At 46.8% G+C, this 19,402-nt stretch overlaps 1 protein-coding gene across 1 annotated transcript in view; it reads left to right on the top strand.

Moving 5' to 3' along the window:
* LOC311233062 (fibronectin type III domain-containing protein 4-like) overlaps positions 1-19,402 on the top strand; it is a gene marked incomplete at both ends in the record, with an annotated part of 149,374 nt that overhangs the window by 101,199 nt on the left and 28,773 nt on the right. The gene's annotated exons all lie outside the window — the stretch shown is intronic.

The raw sequence follows: 19,402 nt of genomic DNA, 5'->3' as shown, positions 1-19,402 counted from the left end.
ACTTTCTGTTTGGCTGTGTGTGTGGGTGTGTGTGCGTGTGTGTGTGTGTGTGTGTGTGTGTGTGTGTGTGTGTGTGTGCGTGTGTGTGTGTGTGTGTGTGTGTTAACCCTAACCCTTAAATTAAAGAATTTAAAACGAAGTTTAGCCTATTAAATCGGTGTATAAGCGTGTATAGCCTTTTTCGTTCTTATTTGCGGTCTATCCAGCTGCATAACCGTGTGTGTGTGTGTGTGTGTGTGTGTGTGTGTGTGTGTGTGTGTGTGTGTGTGTGTGTGTGTGTGTGTGTGTGTGTGTGTGTGTGTGTGTGTGTGTGTGTGTGTGTGATAACATTGTTTTAGTGCGACGTGAGTATATACACTGGTGGTGAGGTTTGCAAAGCATGTTAGACTACTTTGTCATCAGGGGGATGTTGAGACAGAACCTCACTTCCTACTACACTGTGAGTAATATAAGGATCTAAGAGAAGTTTTCTTTGATAAAATAAATAAAATTGATCCACAGTTTATCTATCTCCCTGATCATCAAAAGCTGTTATATGTGTGGGGAGAAAAGTCAGTGTACAGCATTAGCTGCAAAATATGTAGATGGTTGTCATACAATAAGAGAACAAGCTTTGTAAATACATGTATCTAGGTGGCTACATCTGTCACGATCAGAGCTCGTGTCTGCCAGATGAGGAGCAATCAGCGCGGCTGCAAGAGATCACCTCATCAAGCGTTCCCTACTTCAACTGGCAGAATCCGTCATCCAACGTCGCAGTGTTAAACTGCCTACCGAGGTACGACGACGCTACCTGAAGACCAGCTGTAACTACCCCTGTTTGTGCTTGCCCTAACCTTCTGTTTCTTGTGCCCCAGGACTTTGCTCCAGCGCCCTTCCACCCTGACGTCTCGAGCCCCAGCGTCCTTCCACCCTGACGTCTCGAGCCCCGCAAAGAGTAATCCTGCTGGCTCTCAAGCGCAAGACCTGTGTCCTCTCTCTCTCGCTGCCGACAGCTGCACTGAAGTGCACCTGCTCTCATTCTTCTTCCCCCCAAGAACATTATAACCTCGTGTTGTTCACATTCCTGTTTCACATTCCTGTTATACTCTGCTTGGTTGGGAAGAATAATTAAAGAACCCTAAACCGCTCCATTCTCTCCTCCTGTGTTTTGCTATTGGGCTCCGCAAGAACCCCCCCATCCTCACAGAACACTGCGACCATGATGTCGGACTCAGCAGCACAGGAGGCCGGTGAATGGAGCACCAGCATCCAGGCCGCCGTCAACGGACACGCCAGTCTGGTAAATCAACACTCACAGATACTGGATGAGACTATTGCCCAACTCAGCGCTCTCACTCTCAGCGCCGCGGAGCGAGACAAACGATTCGAGCGTTTCGAAGCATATTTAACAGCCCAGTCAATTCCGCCTGCTGTCTCTCCACTCGTGGTATCCCCACCTATAGTATCCCAGTCCCGGGAACCTCACGTACCCTCGCCAGAGCGTTACGACGGAAACGTTGCCAAATGTCGTGCCTTCCTCTTCCAATGCTCTTTAGTGTTTGGGCAACAACCTCTGACATTTCAGAGCGACAAATCCAAAATATCCTACCTGTCTGATTTGCTGACGGGGCCCGCGTTAGAATGGGCGACAGCCCTCCACTTCAGTAATTCCCCCCTCTGCAATTCGTACTCCGGGTACATCGCCGACATGCAAAAGGTCTTCGACCATCCTCCCGGTGGTTCGGATAGAACGGCCGCCTTGTTTACCATCCACCAAGGACACCATAGTGTGAGCAAGTACGCTATCGAATTCCGTATTCTGGCAGCGGGTTCCCAGTGGAACGATGAACCATTACGCGGAGCCTTTCGCCAGGGCCTCAGCGAAGTTCTAAAGGACGAATTGGCGTCGAAAGAGAAGCCTACTTCCCTTGACAACTTGATTAACTTAGCCAGAGAGCTGGACACGCGTCTCCGGGAACGCCGCCGTGAAAAGGCCAGCACCGTCAACAGTGTCCCGCTGCAGAGCCGCAGGGCCGCTGAGCAGGAGCGCCCCGTTAATAGCGTCCCGCTGCAGCACCGCAGAACCGACGATTCGGAGCCCATGGACCTCGACCGCTCTCGCCTTCCTCGCCGCGAACGCCGTTACAGACTCAGGTCAGGGGCATGTCTGTACTGCGGGCAACTAGGCCACTACATCGCCTCATGTCCGGTTCGCCCAAACGACGGGGCTCGGCTGTGACGCTGGGCACATGCACAAGCCTTAAATTTGTTCCCAGTTCCGGTCCAAATATGCAATTCAGTGCCACGCTTTACCACAACGGTCAATCCCTCCCTCTTTCCGCACTGGTCGACTCGGGCGCAGACGAAAACATCATCGACGCTGGGGTAGTGTCCCACTACCACATTGCCACCGACGCCTTACCCATCCCCCGAGACGCCCAAGGCCTAAACGGGAAGTTTCTCTCGCAAATAACACGCCACACCACGCCTCTCCGCCTTCAACTCTCCGGGAATCATAGCGAGGAGATCCGTTTTCACGTCACTGATTCTCCCCATAACCCAATCATTATAGGCATGCCTTGGCTAAAGCTACACAACCCTGTAATAAATTGGCCAACGGGTTCAGTCACGAGCTGGAGTGCTCACTGTCACGCCTCTTGTCTCCGGTCGGCCACTGGTTCTCCCGTTCCCAACGAACTTGTTGACCTCTCGACTGTTCCTCCAATTTACCACGACCTAGAGGCTGTGTTTAGCAAACAACAAGCTCTCTCCCTACCTCCTCATCGCCAGTACGATTATGCTATAGACCTGCTCCCGGGAGCCCTGCTCCCCGCTAGCCGCCTGTTTAACCTCTCACGCCCAGAGAGAGAGTCTATGGAGAAGTACGTCCACGAGGCTTTTTGTCCCCGACCTTGTCCGCTCCCAGGTGCTCGAGTGGGTCCACGCCTCCCGGTTCGCCTGTCATCCTGGGATCAACCGTACCTTGTCCCTGCTGAAGCGACACTTCTGGTGGGTCACCATGAGGGAGGACACCCGTGACTTCGTCCTTGCGTGCACCGTCTGTGCCCGTGGAAAGGCTTCCCACCAACCACCAGCCGGGCTCCTCAGGCCACTCCCTGTTCCCGGTCGGCCTTGGTCGTACGTCGCCCTGGACTTCGTCACCGGACTGCCTCCTTCACACGGTAACACTGTCATTCTCACCATCGTGGACCGGTTCTCAAAGGCTGTGCATTTTGTCGCTCTCCCCAAACTCCCCTCTGCTTCAGAAACCGCGGACCTGATGGTGCTCCACGTCTTCCGTCTCCACGGGATCCCGGTGGACATCGTCTCCGACAGGGGCCTGCAGTTTAAGTATGGAAGGCTTTCTGCCGGTCCCTGTGGGCCACGGTCAGCCTCTCCTCCGGGTTCCACCCGCAGACCAACGGTCAATCGGAGCGGGCCAACCAGGACCTGGGATCCGCCCTCCGCTGCGTGACCACCCGGGACCCCTTCGGCTGGAGTACGTTCCTGCCGTGGATCGAGTACGCCCACAACTCGCTGTCCTTCGCGGCCACAGGTCAGTCTCCCTTTGAGTCCTCCCTGGGCTACCAACCCCCACTGTTCCCTGCACAAGAAGAGGAGATCGCTGTGCCTTCGGTGCAGGACCACCTTCGCCGCTGCAGGAGGATATGGGAGGACACGAGGGCTGCGCTGCTCCGCACCGCTGAGCAGAACCGTCGCTTCGCCGACCGCCACCGGACTCCGGCTCCCGACTACCAACCAGGTCAGATGGTTTGGCTCTCGTCCCGAGACCTTCCACTCAAGTCCTTGTCCCGCAAACTCACCCCCCGTTTTGTTGGTCCGTATAAAATCCTGTCCGTTATCAACCCCTCGGTCGTTAAGCTCCAGCTCCCCGCCATCATGCGCATTCACCCCTCCTTCCATGTGTCGCAGCTGAAGCCGGTTCTCTCCAGTCCCCTGTCTCCTCCTGCTCCAGAACCTCCTCCTCCGCTGATCATCGATGACCACCCGGCCTACATCGTCCACCAGCTGCTGGACGTGCGTCCCCGTGGTCATGGGTACCAATACCTCGTGGACTGGGAGGGCTACGGCCCGGAGGAGCGCAGCTGGGTCTCCCGAGGGATGATCCTGGACCCTGAGGTCGTCCGGGATTTCCATCGCGCCGTCACCCGGACAAGCCTGGGGGTCCGCCAGGAGGCGCCCGTCGAGGGGGGGGTCCTGTCACGATCAGAGCTTGTGTCTGCCAGATGAGGAGCAATCAGCGCGGCTGCAAGAGATCACCTCATCAAGCGTTCCCTACTTCAACTGGCAGAACCCGTCATCCAACGTCGCAGTGTTAAACTGCCTACCGAGGTACGACGACGCTACCTGAAGACCAGCTGTAACTACCCCTGTTTGTGCTTGCCCTAACCTTCTGTTTCTTGTGCCCCAGGACTTCGCTCCAGCGCCCTTCCACCCTGACGTCTCGAGCCCCAGCGTCATTCCACCCTAACGTCTTGAGCCCCGCAGAAAGGACTCCTGCTCGCTCTCAAGCGCAAGACCTGTGTCCTCTCTCTCTCGCTGCCGACAGCTGCACTGAAGTGCACCTGCTCTCATTCTTCTTCCCCCCAAGAACATTATAACCTCCGTGTTGTTCACATTCCTGTTTCACATTCCTGTTATACTCTGCTTGGTTGGGAAGAATAATTAAAGAACCCTAAACCGCTCCATTCTCTCCTCCTGTGTTTTGCTATTGGGCTCCGCAAGAACCCCCCCATCCTCACAACATCTGTAAAATGACTACCTGATTGAATGATTATTTTGTAATTGAATATGTTTCTGTTGATTGTCTTTACTGTTATTACTAATATTATGGTATTTTATTGCTTAATATATATGTTATTGTTTGTATGTTGAACTTGCTTTGGCAATAAGTATGTTAATATTTCATGCCAATAAAGCCTATTTGAATTGAATTGAGAGCGAGAGAGATAGAAAGAAAGAAAGAAAGAAAGAAAGAAAGAAAGAAAGAAAGAAAGAAAGAAAGAAAGAAAGAAAGATACAGAGATATAGACAGAGAGAGAGACATTTATAATAATAATTATTAATATATATTAATATATATAGCCATTCTAACGTTCAGTCGGTCCGTGAGGAGCTGGAAACACGGTCAATGAAAAGTGTATTCTCGAGAATGATAATGCAGATTATATTATCCTGACTAAACTTGGAATACCAGAAAATAGATCTTATAGACGGTATGATTTGTTGGAGAAATATGCAGCCAGCCCCATGGCGAGATATCCTCGCAGTGAGAGAGCTTTTCAGCTCAGAGAGTTCAGAGAGTTCAACGACAGACAGCGACAATGTGAGAAACAAACAATCCCTCTCGCTCTGAAGAATGATAATGCATATTAGATCACTTAGTGATTTAACACCTATCAACGCACACACCGCTGTGCATGTATGTGACGCGCTGTAGTTCTCCTGGCAAATGGAGATAATTACAATCATACCATCTAGCCAGAATTAAACGTATTTACAAGTCGTATTACGTTTAGCAAGTAAGGAGACATATATATTACATCTCAAAGCACTCGAAATTGTCATTTTTCTATTTGTACAGATTTCTGAAAAGCGCGACTTCCTGAGCATTTCTGAGACATTCTAAATCCCTTTGTTCTCCGCCCACGGGTGCAAAAAGGCCCTTCGACTCGGACCTGCTGGGGAGGATTTATTTGGTACCGGGATTATAGTGGACACCTTGAAGCAGGCAGGGACCACGGACTCAGCCAGGGATAGATTAAATATGGTGGTGAACACTGGGGCTAGCTGGTTAGCACAGGACTTAAGTATCCGTCCTGTTATCCCATCTGGGCCAGCTGCTTTTCTGGTGTTCACCCGCATAAATGCTCTTCTCACACTGTGTTCCGTCACTGAGAGATTTATCTTGTTGAAATCCTCCCACAGGTTATTTTTACTACCACATATTTAATTGAGACCCTTTATTTGTTTATTATTTCAATTTAGCTGGAAATACATTGCTACATCATTCAGTAACATTTGCAGAGCCTTATAACAAAAACATTATTACGGTCACCATTGTGACCAGTGGGATTAATCAACAAATTGTATTATTTATTTTTGTATTTCATTGAACATTGCACATGTTAAAAGCCATTTTTTTTTTCTCAAAATGTGGGTATTACTGTAAAGTGTCACAGCCAACTAAGTAACACTGGGTGGTATGACATCCTGATCTTATATATGATTATGGGGAATGTCTGTAGATTCTTCCTGGACAATGGAATAGAAACACGTTATGTGTAAACACATGTTAAAGTGCCACAAGTCAACCAGTGACACTTTGTATAATATTCTTATGTTTATTATATATGATTGGAGCTATGTATATGACCTGTATACTCTTTATACACTTATAAAACTATGTTACAGTTAATGTGCAGTCGGAGTGAAGAGCAGGCCTGAGCTGAGAGCAAGTCGGCACAGTTTAACCCTGTCCGGTCTGCATAGAATATAGCCAGCAGTCTCCCTCGTCTGCATCCCCTTGAGTTGGGGCGAGTGAGAACGAAGGGGGGGGGGGGCCCTTCGGAATGCAATCTCTGAGCAGGGTGCTTTCCACAGCAGGTTGTCACACTCTGCGTAGAGTAGATAAGGATAGGTACAAGTGTGTGCATATATATGTGTACACTGTATGCTATATATATATGTACTGTATTATACATGTAAGTGTATCTGTATATATCTGTAGTATTTGTTGGGCTATGTACTATGTACTATGTACTCATGCTGGAGGTGTGAGTTGCTTTCACTTCAATACTGCTTGGTCTGTACAGATGCATCTGTCTCCCTCCCTCCATGAGCCTGCAGTAGGGAGTTTCCGGAGCTCTCCGGCCGGCAGACGCATTAAACTGGTTAACCCTTTGTGGGGTCTGAGTGAGATGGGGAGTGAGGGGACTTTCCACAGCAGAGAACAAAGGGAGTCTGTTCCAGCGAAAATGTTACAATTACTTTTCGAGTTACGGCCTAGTGGAGTAAAATGGGAGGAGAGCCAGTCCCCACGAGCCGTGCATTGACTGGCTGGTGAAATGACATCACGGTGACAGCGCTGTATTTGGACCAATAAGCAGAAGAGATCTGGGGCCCTTTATAAGGGCCAACTGGCGAGATCACAGGCAGATTTTTACACTGAGCTGGAGAGAGAGGAAGATGTTGCTTAGAGACTTTTTTGAGAGATTTTGAGGAGATGACTGAAACCTGATATATTGTAAAGCTGAAACTTTTGTACTTATAAAAATGAAACTGAACCTTTAATGTAACCTTCTACTTTTAAAAAATAAAAACAATCTTCTTTTGGAAACAACGTTTGCTTCTATTCTTCACTCTCAGACGGCCGGGTAAGCATTGAAATGTGTTCTGCATTTGTAACTTCACCCTATTGCGTTTTGATTAATGATAAAAACTTTAGAAGTGGGGCTTTATCCATACGGAGGCCTAAAGAGAAATATGTCAACCACGCGGTCCAGTAATGTGCCTGATTTATGATGTAAAAAACCTCCTGAGTAAGGCTTTAGCCAGACGGAGAAGAAGGAGACATATGATTATGCATTAAGGCAAAATAGAATAAGTGGCTTTATCCCTAGCTCAGGCCTAAAGAGAGAAATATATATCAAGTAATGCCATATAGTGATAATACGTGTACTGTATAATGGGATTATCAAGTAAAGCCATACAGTGATAATACGTGTACTGTATCATGGGATTATCAAGTACAGCCATACAGTGATAATATGTGTAAGTGGCTTTATCCCTAGCTATAATGGGATTATCAAGTAAAGCCATACAGTGATAATACGTGTGCTGTATAATGGGATTATCAAGTAAAGCCATATAGTGATAATACGTGTAACGGATAAGGGAAATGGACCTCATCTGAATAAAGAGAGTCCGTCCCAGTGCAAATAAAATAAAAGATTCCGCAACTTCAATCACTCGACCTAAGGTCGATGACTGACGGGGGTCGGAACGGTGCATTCGCTATCTCTTGTCGGTCAGTGGTAACAACAACATTTTGTAGACTCGTTTGGTTCTGCATGTCAACCACTTCGCAGGACGCTGTTTGATGTCAAGATAAGCAGACCAATGAGTTATGAAGTTATCGATCTGACCTAAGACCTAGCGTGGGAATTCAACATGGCGTCCCTGGCGATGTGCATTTATACTAACCAAAATAGGTGCTAAACGGCCGAAGAAGACAGGACTACTGTCAAAAGCCTCTGGAGTCAAATTAAATCACAGATTTGGCTAAAATTAAAGTAGAAAGCTCTACTGGCGACTCGAGTGGAAGGCTCTACTCGGGGATATCACAAATGAATAGAAAGCTCTATCTTGGTGATTAAAGCAACGTTTACTCACAACTAAAGGGTAACATAATGTTTATAGAGCTCTGGGGGGAGTTACAAGTGCAACATAATTTCGTGCTTTGCCCACAGGAAGCGAACTGGCCCTACCCAAGGCGAGGGCTCCCTAGCCCAAAGACACTGTTTGTAAGGAGGGGAGACTGGATGTGAAGCGAAGTCAAAACGACCGTTCACAGAAAGGCGAGGGCTCCCTAGCCCAAAGACACTGTTTGTAAGGAGGGGAGACTGGATGTGAAGCGAAGTCAAAACGACCGTTCACAGAAAGGCGAGGGCTCCCTAGCCCAAAGACACTGTTTGTAAGGAGGGGAGACTGGATGTGAAGCGAAGTCAAAACGACCGTTCACAGAAAGGCGAGGGCTCCCTAGCCCAAAGACACTGTTTGTAAGGAGGGGAGACTGGATGTGAAGCGAAGTCAAAACGACCGTTCACAGAAAGGCGATGGCTCCCTAGCCCAAAGACACTGTTTGTAAGGAGGGGAGACTGGATGTGAAGCGAAGTCAAAACGACCGTTCACAGAAAGGCGAGGGCTCCCTAGCCCAAAGACACTGTTTGTAAGGAGGGGAGACTGGATGTGAAGCGAAGTCAAAACGACCGTTCACAGAAAGGCGAGGGCTCCCTAGCCCAAAGACACTGTTTGTAAGGAGGGGAGACTGGATGTGAAGCGAAGTCAAAACGACCGTTCACAGAAAGGCGATGGCTCCCTAGCCCAAAGACACTGTTTGTAAGGAGGGGAGACTGGATGTGAAGCGAAGTCAAAACGACCGTTCACAGAAAGGCAATGGCTCCCCTAGCCCAAAGATACTGTTTGTAAGGAGGGGAGATTGTATGTGAAGCGAAGTCAAAACGACCGTTCACAGAAAGGCGAACTGGATGGCTCCCCTAGCCCAAAGATACTGTTTGTAAGGAGGGGAGATTGTATGTGAAGCGAAGTCAAAACGACCGTTCACAGAAAGGCGAACTGGATGGCTCCCCTAGCCCAAAGATACTGTTTGTAAGGAGGGGAGACTGTATGTGAGGAGAAGCCAAAACGGCCGTTCACAGGACTGCAAGCTAACTAGCTCACCATCGGCTAACAAGCCAACGCTAGCTCAGGAGGAGCTAGCCCAGGAGATGCTAGCTCGGGAGGAGCTGGTACGCCAGAAGCTAGCTCAGGAGGAGCTAGCACAAGAGAAGCTAGCTCAGGAGGAGCTAGCACGAGAGAAGCTAGCTCAGGAGGAGCTAGCCCAGGAGATGCTAGCTCGGGAGGAGCTGGCACGCCAGAAGCTAGCTCAGGAGGAGCTAGCACAAGAGAAGCTAGCTCAGGAGGAGCTAGCACGAGAGAAGCTAGCTCAGGAGGAGCTGGCACGACCAACGCTAGCTCAGGAGGAGCTAGCCCAGGAGATGCTAGCTCAGGAGGAGCTGGCACGCCCAAAGCTAGCTCAGGAGGAGCTAGCACAAGAGAAGCTAGCTCAGGAGGAGCTAGCACGAGAGAAGCTAGCTCAGGAGGAGCTGGCACGACCGACGCTAGCTCAGGAGGAGCTAGCCCAGGAGATGCCAGCTCGGGAGGAGCTGGCACGCCAGAAGCTAGCTCAGGAGGAGCTAGCACAAGAGAAGCTAGCTCAGGAGGAGCTGGCACGACCAACGCTAGCTCAGGAGGAGCTAGCCCAGGAGATGCTAGCTCAGGAGGAGCTGGCACGCCCAAAGCTAGCTCAGGAGGAGCTAGCACAAGAGAAGCTAGCTCAGGAGGAGCTAGCACGAGAGAAGCTAGCTCAGGAGGAGCTGGCACGACTGACGCTAGCTCAGGAGGAGCTAGCCCAGGAGATGCCAGCTCGGGAGGAGCTGGCACGCCAGAAGCTAGCTCAGGAGGAGCTAGCACAAGAGAAGCTAGCTCAGGAGGAGCTGGCACGACCAACGCTAGCTCAGGAGGAGCTAGCCCAGGAGAAGCTGGCACGGGTAGCTCAGGAGAGGCTGGCGCGGCAGATGCTAGCTCAGGAGAAGTTGGCACGGGTAGCTCAGAAGAAACTGGCGCAGCAGATGCTAGCTCATGAGAAGCTGGCGCAGCAGATGCTCGCTCAGGAGATACAAGCACACGAGACGCTAGCTCGCATGTTGAGACATCTCAAAGGACTAGAGATCCCCGAAAGGGCCTCAATGGACCAACTGATGGAAAGAGAAGTAAGGACCCCCGGTCAAGATCCAGGGTATAAGATGGTGGAGAAACTAATCCCACAGGTGCGAGGCGGGAGCATGTCTCTCAATGATGCAGCAGGATCAGTCATGAATGGAACACCTATGCAAGGATCATGCTTACTGCTTGAAAAGCTATTCAGAGGAGTCCCAGGGGGTAACCCACTGGCAGCCCGATGCGCAGCATGGTCACAGGACCAGTTACGTATCGAATGTATGCTGTATGACCAAGTTAAAATGCTATCTGACAAAAGGGGGGCCTCCCAGGAGTTCCCCCCGAAAACAACCAAGGACAGAACAGGGAGCAGGAAGTACCAATACCTACCTGCAGACGAGTGGGCCGCACTAACCCCAGAACAGCAAGCAGAGGTGAGGACAATAAGGGAGGAATTCAAATCCCGGAAGCAGAGATGAGGGCAACAAAGGGAGAAATTACCTTCTGGGGCCCTGACACATGACACTCAAGCAAGTGCAAACTGCACTTGACATACCGCTCATCTGTCAAGAGGAATAATATATAGTGTTGTTGTCATTTAGGAAGAAACATAACATGGAATACTACATGCATTCTGTATATATTTTAAGTATAATATGTAAAGATGTCCGTCCTTGCTCTAAACCCAGAGTAAAGTAAGGTGAATTTGTAATCTATTTCATTCAGAAGGGATTTCCTGACAGCAACCATTTGGTAGGTTAGCACCCTACCAACCATATCAGCTGCATGAGATGTACACTCACCAGCGCCTATGGGTAACAAATTGAGACTCTGCAAACTCTCATCAAGCTTAGCACCTTGACGCGGGGGGACAGAGCGAGCATCAGGGTCTCTGTATCCGACGGGCCTATCAGATTTGTGGAGACTTGGAAGCCTCAGCATACAGGACGCTGTGGTGCTTATAGGTCTGTCAAAACGGATTGGAGGTTCCGGGGCTTAGAACATGAGTTCAAGTGAGTTGGGCTGTATACTAATTAAATAGGTATCAACAGCCGAAAGAATATTAACTGAAATAACTGCTGTCAGGTGTCTCTGGAGTAGAATTAGTTACAGATTTGAGTCAACCTTACTCAAGATTGGTCTTATCGGCAGAACTTCTCCAACCAAGACTCTTCCTAATGTTCGAGATCTGGAACACTGGTGACGTAGATGGTCTGCAGAGCGCAGCAGACAGCCAAAAGTAAATTGGTAAAAAATCTATCAGGAACAAGAGAGGGTTGATAAGTAACAACTTGAAGTAGCGGTTACTCATGACTAAAAAGTTACGTAATGTTTTCTTACAGTCAAAAACGTAGAAGGTTCTACTCAAAGAAAGAATCACCCTTAAAGTATATTTTTGTGATTACGGTAAAAAGGTTTACTCATGACTAAAAAGTTACGTAATGTTTTCTTACAGTCAAAAACGTAGAAGGTTCTACTCAAAGAAAGAATCACCCTTAAAGTATATTTTTGTGATTACGGTAAAAAGGTTTACTCATGACTAAAAAGTTACGTAATGTTTTCTTACAGTCAAAAACGTAGAAGGTTCTACTCAAAGAAAGAATCACCCTTAAAGTATATTTTTGTGATTACGGTAAAAAGGTTTACTCATGACTAAAAAGTTACGTAATGTTTTCTTACAGTCAAAAACGTAGAAGGTTCTACTCAAAGAAAGAATCACCCTTAAAGTATATTTTTGTGATTACGGTAAAAAGGTTTACTCATGACTAAAAAGTTACGTAATGTTTTCTTACAGTCAAAAACGTAGAAGGTTCTACTCAAAGAAAGAATCACCCTTAAAGTATATTTTTGTGATTACGGTAAAAAGGTTTACTCATGACTAAAAAGTTACGTAATGTTTTCTTACAGTCAAAAACGTAGAAGGTTCTACTCAAAGAAAGAATCACCCTTAAAGTATATTTTTGTGATTACGGTAAAAAGGTTTACTCATGACTAAAAAGTTACGTAATGTTTTCTTACAGTCAAAAACGTAGAAGGTTCTACTCAAAGAAAGAATCACCCTTAAAGTATATTTTTGTGATTACGGTAAAAAGGTTTACTCATGACTAAAAAGTTACGTAATGTTTTCTTACAGTCAAAAACGTAGAAGGTTCTACTCAAAGAAAGAATCACCCTTAAAGTATATTTTTGTGATTACGGTAAAAAGGTTTACTCATGACTAAAAAGTTACGTAATGTTTTCTTACAGTCAAAAACGTAGAAGGTTCTACTCAAAGAAAGAATCACCCTTAAAGTATATTTTTGTGATTACGGTAAAAAGGTTTACTCATGACTTGAAGTAACTAAATGCTTACTTAAAGTCAGAACTTAAGTAGAAAAAACTCTACTTTGTGAATAGCAGGCTGAAATAGCCATTGCGAATAGCAGGCTGAAATAGCCATTGCGAATAGCAGGCTGAAATAGCCATTGCGAGCAGGCTGAAAAAGCCATTGCGAATAGGAGCGAATAGCAGGCTGAAATAGCCATTGCGAGCAGGCTGAAATAGCCATTGCGAATAGGAGCGAATAGCAGGCTAACTAGCCATTGCTAACAGGACGAGGCTACTCACATGAACAGACAGGTATATGATAACCTTGGACATGCCGGAAGTAAGAGGATGTTGGTATACCTGAGAACTAACAACATTCTCATACCTAAAGCCAAACAAAGAGCGATAACAGTCCGAAAGGCCTGTGAACAATGTGCGCTGGTAAAGGGACAAAACCTGAACCAGTGCCACACTCTTAGACGGGGGGGGGGGGGGGGGGCTGTCCCCCGGAGTCAGCGGACGACGCAGCGGATGGCAAGAAGGAATATACTGACTCAGGTCAGAAATCGGAACTGGAGGAAGACCGGGATAGGTCAAGCTCCAGAGCATCCTCAGGGTCCTCATCTAGACCTCCCAGACCTCCCAGACCTCCCGGACCTCCTAGACCTCCCAGACCGGACAGAGAGACATCGGCCTGGACCCAGGTTACAGGGCGACGAGAGCCCTGAATGGACCTGAAAGAGAGAAAAGAAATGAGTCCTCTGTGGACTGTATCTGTGATGTCCTGCGAGGCCTACGGACAGGGTCACACGATAGGTCAAGCTCCAGAGCATCCTCAAGGTCCTCATCTAGACCTCCCAGACCTCCCAGACCTCCCAGACCTCCCAGACCTCCTAGACCTCCCAGACCGGACAGAGAGACATCGGCCTGGACCCAGGTTACAGGGCGACGAGAGCCCTGAATGGACCTGAAAGAGAGAAAAGAAATGAGTCCTCTGTGGACTGTATCTGTGATGTCCTGCGAGGCCTACGGACAGGGTCACACGATAGGTCAAGCTCCAGAGCATCCTCAAGGTCCTCATCTAGACCTCCCAGACCTCCCAGACCTCCCGGACCTCCTAGACCTCCCAGACCGGACAGAGAGACATCGGCCTGGACCCAGGTTACAGGGCGACGAGAGCCCTGAATGGACCTGAAAGAGAGAAAAGAAATGAGTCCTCTGTGGACTGTATCTGTGATGTCCTGCGAGGCCTACGGACAGGGTCACACGATAGGTCAAGCTCCAGAGCATCCTCAAGGTCCTCATCTAGACCTCCCAGACCTCCCAGACCTCCCAGACCTCCCAGACCTCCTAGACCTCCCAGACCGGACAGAGAGACATCGGCCTGGACCCAGGTTACAGGGCGACGAGAGCCCTGAATGGACCTGAAAGAGAGAAAAGAAATGAGTATCTGTGATGTCCTGCGAGGCCTACGGACAGGGTCACACGATAGGTCAAGCTCCAGAGCATCCTCAAGGTCCTCATCTAGACCTCCCAGACCTCCCAGACCTCCTAGACCTCCCAGACCGGACAGAGAGACATCGGCCTGGACCCAGGTTACAGGGCGACGAGAGCCCTGAATGGACCTGAAAGAGAGAAAAGAAATGAGTCCTCTGTGGACTGTATCTGTGATGTCCTGCGAGGCCTACGGACAGGGTCACACGACCAGGCCAACCACACTTCAATAGAGGACTGCTGCTACAATTCTCGGGAACCCGTGGGGGTCGCCCGAGAAGTGACAAATCAACCTACCTCAAACTATGGGAGAGATCCAAGAGGTCAGAGGGGGTGACCCCAAGATGACCAAGATGACCAAGATGACCAAGATGACGAAGACGACAACAACCTGGGTGCATCGGCCGGGAACAACAGATGCAAGTGTTCCCGCCGGATACCAAGCAACAACGTGACCCCTATCCTGTCGAGCCGTCCAGCCAGGGAACAACAGATGCAAGTCTTCCCGCCGGCTACCAGGGTAACAAGGTACCAAGATGGCAGAGGGGGTGTGGAGAGTCACAGCCACGTGACCCCACAATCGCCATCTCGTCCCCCAGTACAGACGCTATTAAGACAATGGAAAATGACCGACCAGGATGACAGAGGGGGTGTAAAGTGTCACAGCCAACTAAGTAACACTGGGTGGTATGACATCCTGATCTTATATATGATTATGGGGAATGTCTGTAGATTCTTCCTGGACAATGGAATAGAAACACGTTATGTGTAAACACATGTTAAAGTGCCACAAGTCAACCAGTGACACTTTGTATAATATTCTTATGTTTATTATATATGATTGGAGCTATGTATATGACCTGTATACTCTTTATACACTTATAAAACTATGTTACAGTTAATGTGCAGTCGGAGTGAAGAGCAGGCCTGAGCTGAGAGCAAGTCGGCACAGTTTAACCCTGTCCGGTCTGCATAGAATATAGCCAGCAGTCTCCCTCGTCTGCATCCCCTTGAGTTGGGGCGAGTGAGAACGAAGGGGGGGGGGGCCCCTTCGGAATGCAATCTCTGAGCAGGGTGCTTTCCACAGCAGGTTGTCACACTCTGCGTAGAGTAGACAAGGATAGGTACAAGTGTGTGCATATATATGTGTACACTGTATGCTATATATATATGTACTGTATTATACATGTAAGTGTATCTGTATATATCTGTAGTATTTGTTGGGCTATGTACTATGTACTATGTACTCATGCTGGAGGTGTGAGTTGCTTTCACTTCAATACTGCTTGGTCTGTACAGATGCATCTGTCTCCCTCCCTCCATGAGCCTGCAGTAGGGAGTTTCCGGAGCTCTCCGGCCGGCAGACGCATTAAACTGGTTAACCCTTTGTGGGGTCTGAGTGAGATGGGGAGTGAGGGGACTTTCCACAGCAGAGAACAAAGGGAGTCTGTTCCAGCGAAAATGTTACAATTACTTTTCGAGTTACGGCCTAGTGGAGTAAAATGGGAGGAGAGCCAGTCCCCACGAGCCGTGCATTGACTGGCTGGTGAAATGACATCACGGTGACAGCGCTGTATTTGGACCAATAAGCAGAAGAGATCTGGGGCCCTTTATAAGGGCCAACTGGCGAGATCACAGGCAGATTTTTACACTGAGCTGGAGAGAGAGGAAGATGTTGCTTAGAGACTTTTTTGAGAGATTTTGAGGAGATGACTGAAACCTGATATATTGTAAAGCTGAAACTTTTGTACTTATAAAAATGAAACTGAACCTTTAATGTAACCTTCTACTTTTAAAAAATAAAAACAATCTTCTTTTGGAAACAACGTTTGCTTCTATTCTTCACTCTCAGACGGCCGGGTAAGCATTGAAATGTGTTCTGCATTTGTAACTTCACCCTATTGCGTTTTGATTAATGATAAAAACTTTAGAAGTGGGGCTTTATCCATACGGAGGCCTAAAGAGAAATATGTCAACCACGCGGTCCAGTAATGTGCCTGATTTATGATGTAAAAAACCTCCTGAGTAAGGCTTTAGCCAGACGGAGAAGAAGGAGACATATGATTATGCATTAAGGCAAAATAGAATAAGTGGCTTTATCCCTAGCTCAGGCCTAAAGAGAGAAATATATATCAAGTAATGCCATATAGTGATAATACGTGTACTGTATAATGGGATTATCAAGTAAAGCCATACAGTGATAATACGTGTACTGTATCATGGGATTATCAAGTACAGCCATACAGTGATAATATGTGTAAGTGGCTTTATCCCTAGCTATAATGGGATTATCAAGTAAAGCCATACAGTGATAATACGTGTGCTGTATAATGGGATTATCAAGTAAAGCCATATAGTGATAATACGTGTAACGGATAAGGGAAATGGACCTCATCTGAATAAAGAGAGTCCGTCCCAGTGCAAATAAAATAAAAGATTCCGCAACTTCAATCACTCGACCTAAGGTCGATGACTGACGGGGGTCGGAACGGTGCATTCGCTATCTCTTGTCGGTCAGTGGTAACAACAACATTTTGTAGACTCGTTTGGTTCTGCATGTCAACCACTTCGCAGGACGCTGTTTGATGTCAAGATAAGCAGACCAATGAGTTATGAAGTTATCGATCTGACCTAAGACCTAGCGTGGGAATTCAACAATTACCAAATCATTTGTGTTCTTAAAACAATGACAATAAACATAGTTTTATTAGGTTGAAATAATGTGGTTGTGTACTTATTTTTCTGTTAACTTATTATGGATTGAAAACTGAAAACCTTAATGCACAGTAACTGAACTCAATATTTTTAAGTTCTGGTAACTTATTATTATAAATTTTTTTACAGTGTAGTCTTGCAATCAATCAAAACTTATTTACACGATATACCTCACATTCACCCTCCATTCACATCCTGGTGTTCTCCTGGTGTTCTCCATTAGGCCTGTAGGTGGAGCTATGACAGCACACGTACAGTACACACACCGATGGTGTGTGATGTGTCCAAAAATGAATGGGCAAATGTGAGTGAAATGGTCGCACTGTATGCAGCTGTTTGTCTGCATTGCATTCCCCCCCCCAACTCAGATTTAGGGTTGATACAACCATCATAATAATATTGTTAATAATAACAATAACAATAATGATGTAATAATGTAAAAATTATCATTAACACTTTGATCGGGGAGAACACAATTTAAAGGTGCTAAACGTACGCACTACCATGAGAAAACACTGCATCTCGATATGTGGAGTGAAACTGTGGAACAGTCTAAATGTGGTGCTAAAGCAATATCCAAACATGAGACAATTCAAACTGATGTATAAGGAAATTATGTTCACAAGGTACAGGGATGAGGAAGGGACTTGATATTCACGGGTGTTTACATTTTTATTTTGTTTTCTATTTTATTTTATTTTATTTTATACATATATAGTTTTTGTTTTTTGTTTTGCATATATATATATATATCTTTTTTTCTTTTCTTTTTATGTTTAAAATAGTATACTCATTTGAGTAGTGGAAAGGGGGTAGGATTAAATAAGTGTATACTTCTTCCTACTCCTTTTCGAACATGCAGATTGAGTTGTTTTGCTTTTTGTTATTGTTTGTTGTATTCATTGCATGTTCGAAATAAAGACTTCAAATCAAATCAAATCGCCATGGTTAAATTCATAATTTACCATCCCTAGCCAGCTCTATTTGTCTATGGAGAAGTTCCCCTTCTTTGCAGGGCTATAACTTTTTAAATTCTATTGCTAAATTGACATTATTATGGCCCATTCAATGTCCTATATCCATTGTTCAGGGTGTAGCAACGATATACTTTTTCATTCACATATTCATACTAAAATATGGTCTAAAGTATAAGTATGTTTTTATCGTTTTCTGCAGCTTTCTGATGAAAAATTTCAACTGGAGGTACTTCTAGAAGTTACTACGTATCATCTGATATTGACCGGATGGGCGAGGGGGCGTTTATAATTCCGTGGGCAACGTTATACCATTCATCTAGTGTGGGTCATATGATCATCAGATCAGTTAGTATAGAAGACGTTAGAAAATAACGTTGAAACTCACCGTATCTTCCTCGCGCCGTTGGACGATCAGCTTGGAGTAGACAGTTTTCGATTATGGGATGTTGATCCTGATGAACCATTTCCAGGTTGTATAATACTATATACGTCCAAATAACGTTGTTTATTGAGTTAGGGGGCGAGCGATTGATTATCCAGTGTGTTGAGATAGAGTCCTGCTAATGATCGCGAGTGCCCGGACGAAATATGGATGAGCACTTCCTGTTTGACGAGTCACTTCCTGTTGGCGATCTGCCGATCGGCCACCAGATGGCGCTCTTGAACCGCTAGAGAGTTGAGTGGAGATCAGCAGTATATCTCAGGACCCCGGAGGAGAAATATGATTTCGATCACAGATTTTTGAAATATTGACATCAAAGACGACGGTTAAAAAGACCAGATTATGAGAAAAAAAATTACAATTCATGGAATATTGTTGAGGCACACTAGTTACAACTATATTTCAAACAGGCACTCCATGTCAAAAAGGTTGCTGACCCCTGGTATAGACTGTAGCCTTATACTCGTCCATATTTCCTGACGCTCTGCCCAGGTTATAAGCAGTGGTGCGAGCATTCAGTGCCACTCGGATAGTATTGTCAACCCACGGTTTCTGGTTCGGGAAGACCCAAACCTTTTTCGTGGGTACAATGCTATCTGCTAGTGTCGTTATAAAGCTAACAACAACCTGAGCAAACTCACTGACATCACTTGAGCTCGACTGAAACATCAGCCAGTCGACGTCATCAAGTGCGTCCTGTAATTGACGTGGAAACTGTCTCTCAACCGAGGTACATTTACTGGAAACAACTCGTAACAGAGAATTAAGAATCCAGCCACTCATGGAGACCGATGGATGTTCTAAATATAATGTTCTTTATTGATACAATTATTTTTAGAACATCCATTGGCCTTCGAGAGTCTTTTCTCCCTCACGAATCTATGTGAACAGAAATAAATCATTCAACTGCATTGTGTGTGTGTGTGTGTGTGTGTGTGTGTGTGTGTGTGTGTGTGTGTGTGTG

The sequence above is a fragment of the Notolepis coatsorum genome (genome assembly GCF_963971535.1).
Source record: "Notolepis coatsorum genome assembly, chromosome: 1".
Lineage (NCBI taxonomy): Eukaryota > Metazoa > Chordata > Actinopteri > Aulopiformes > Paralepididae > Notolepis > Notolepis coatsorum.
Note: the sequence above shows the minus strand (reverse complement) of the source record. Positions and strands in the feature narration are given on the sequence as shown.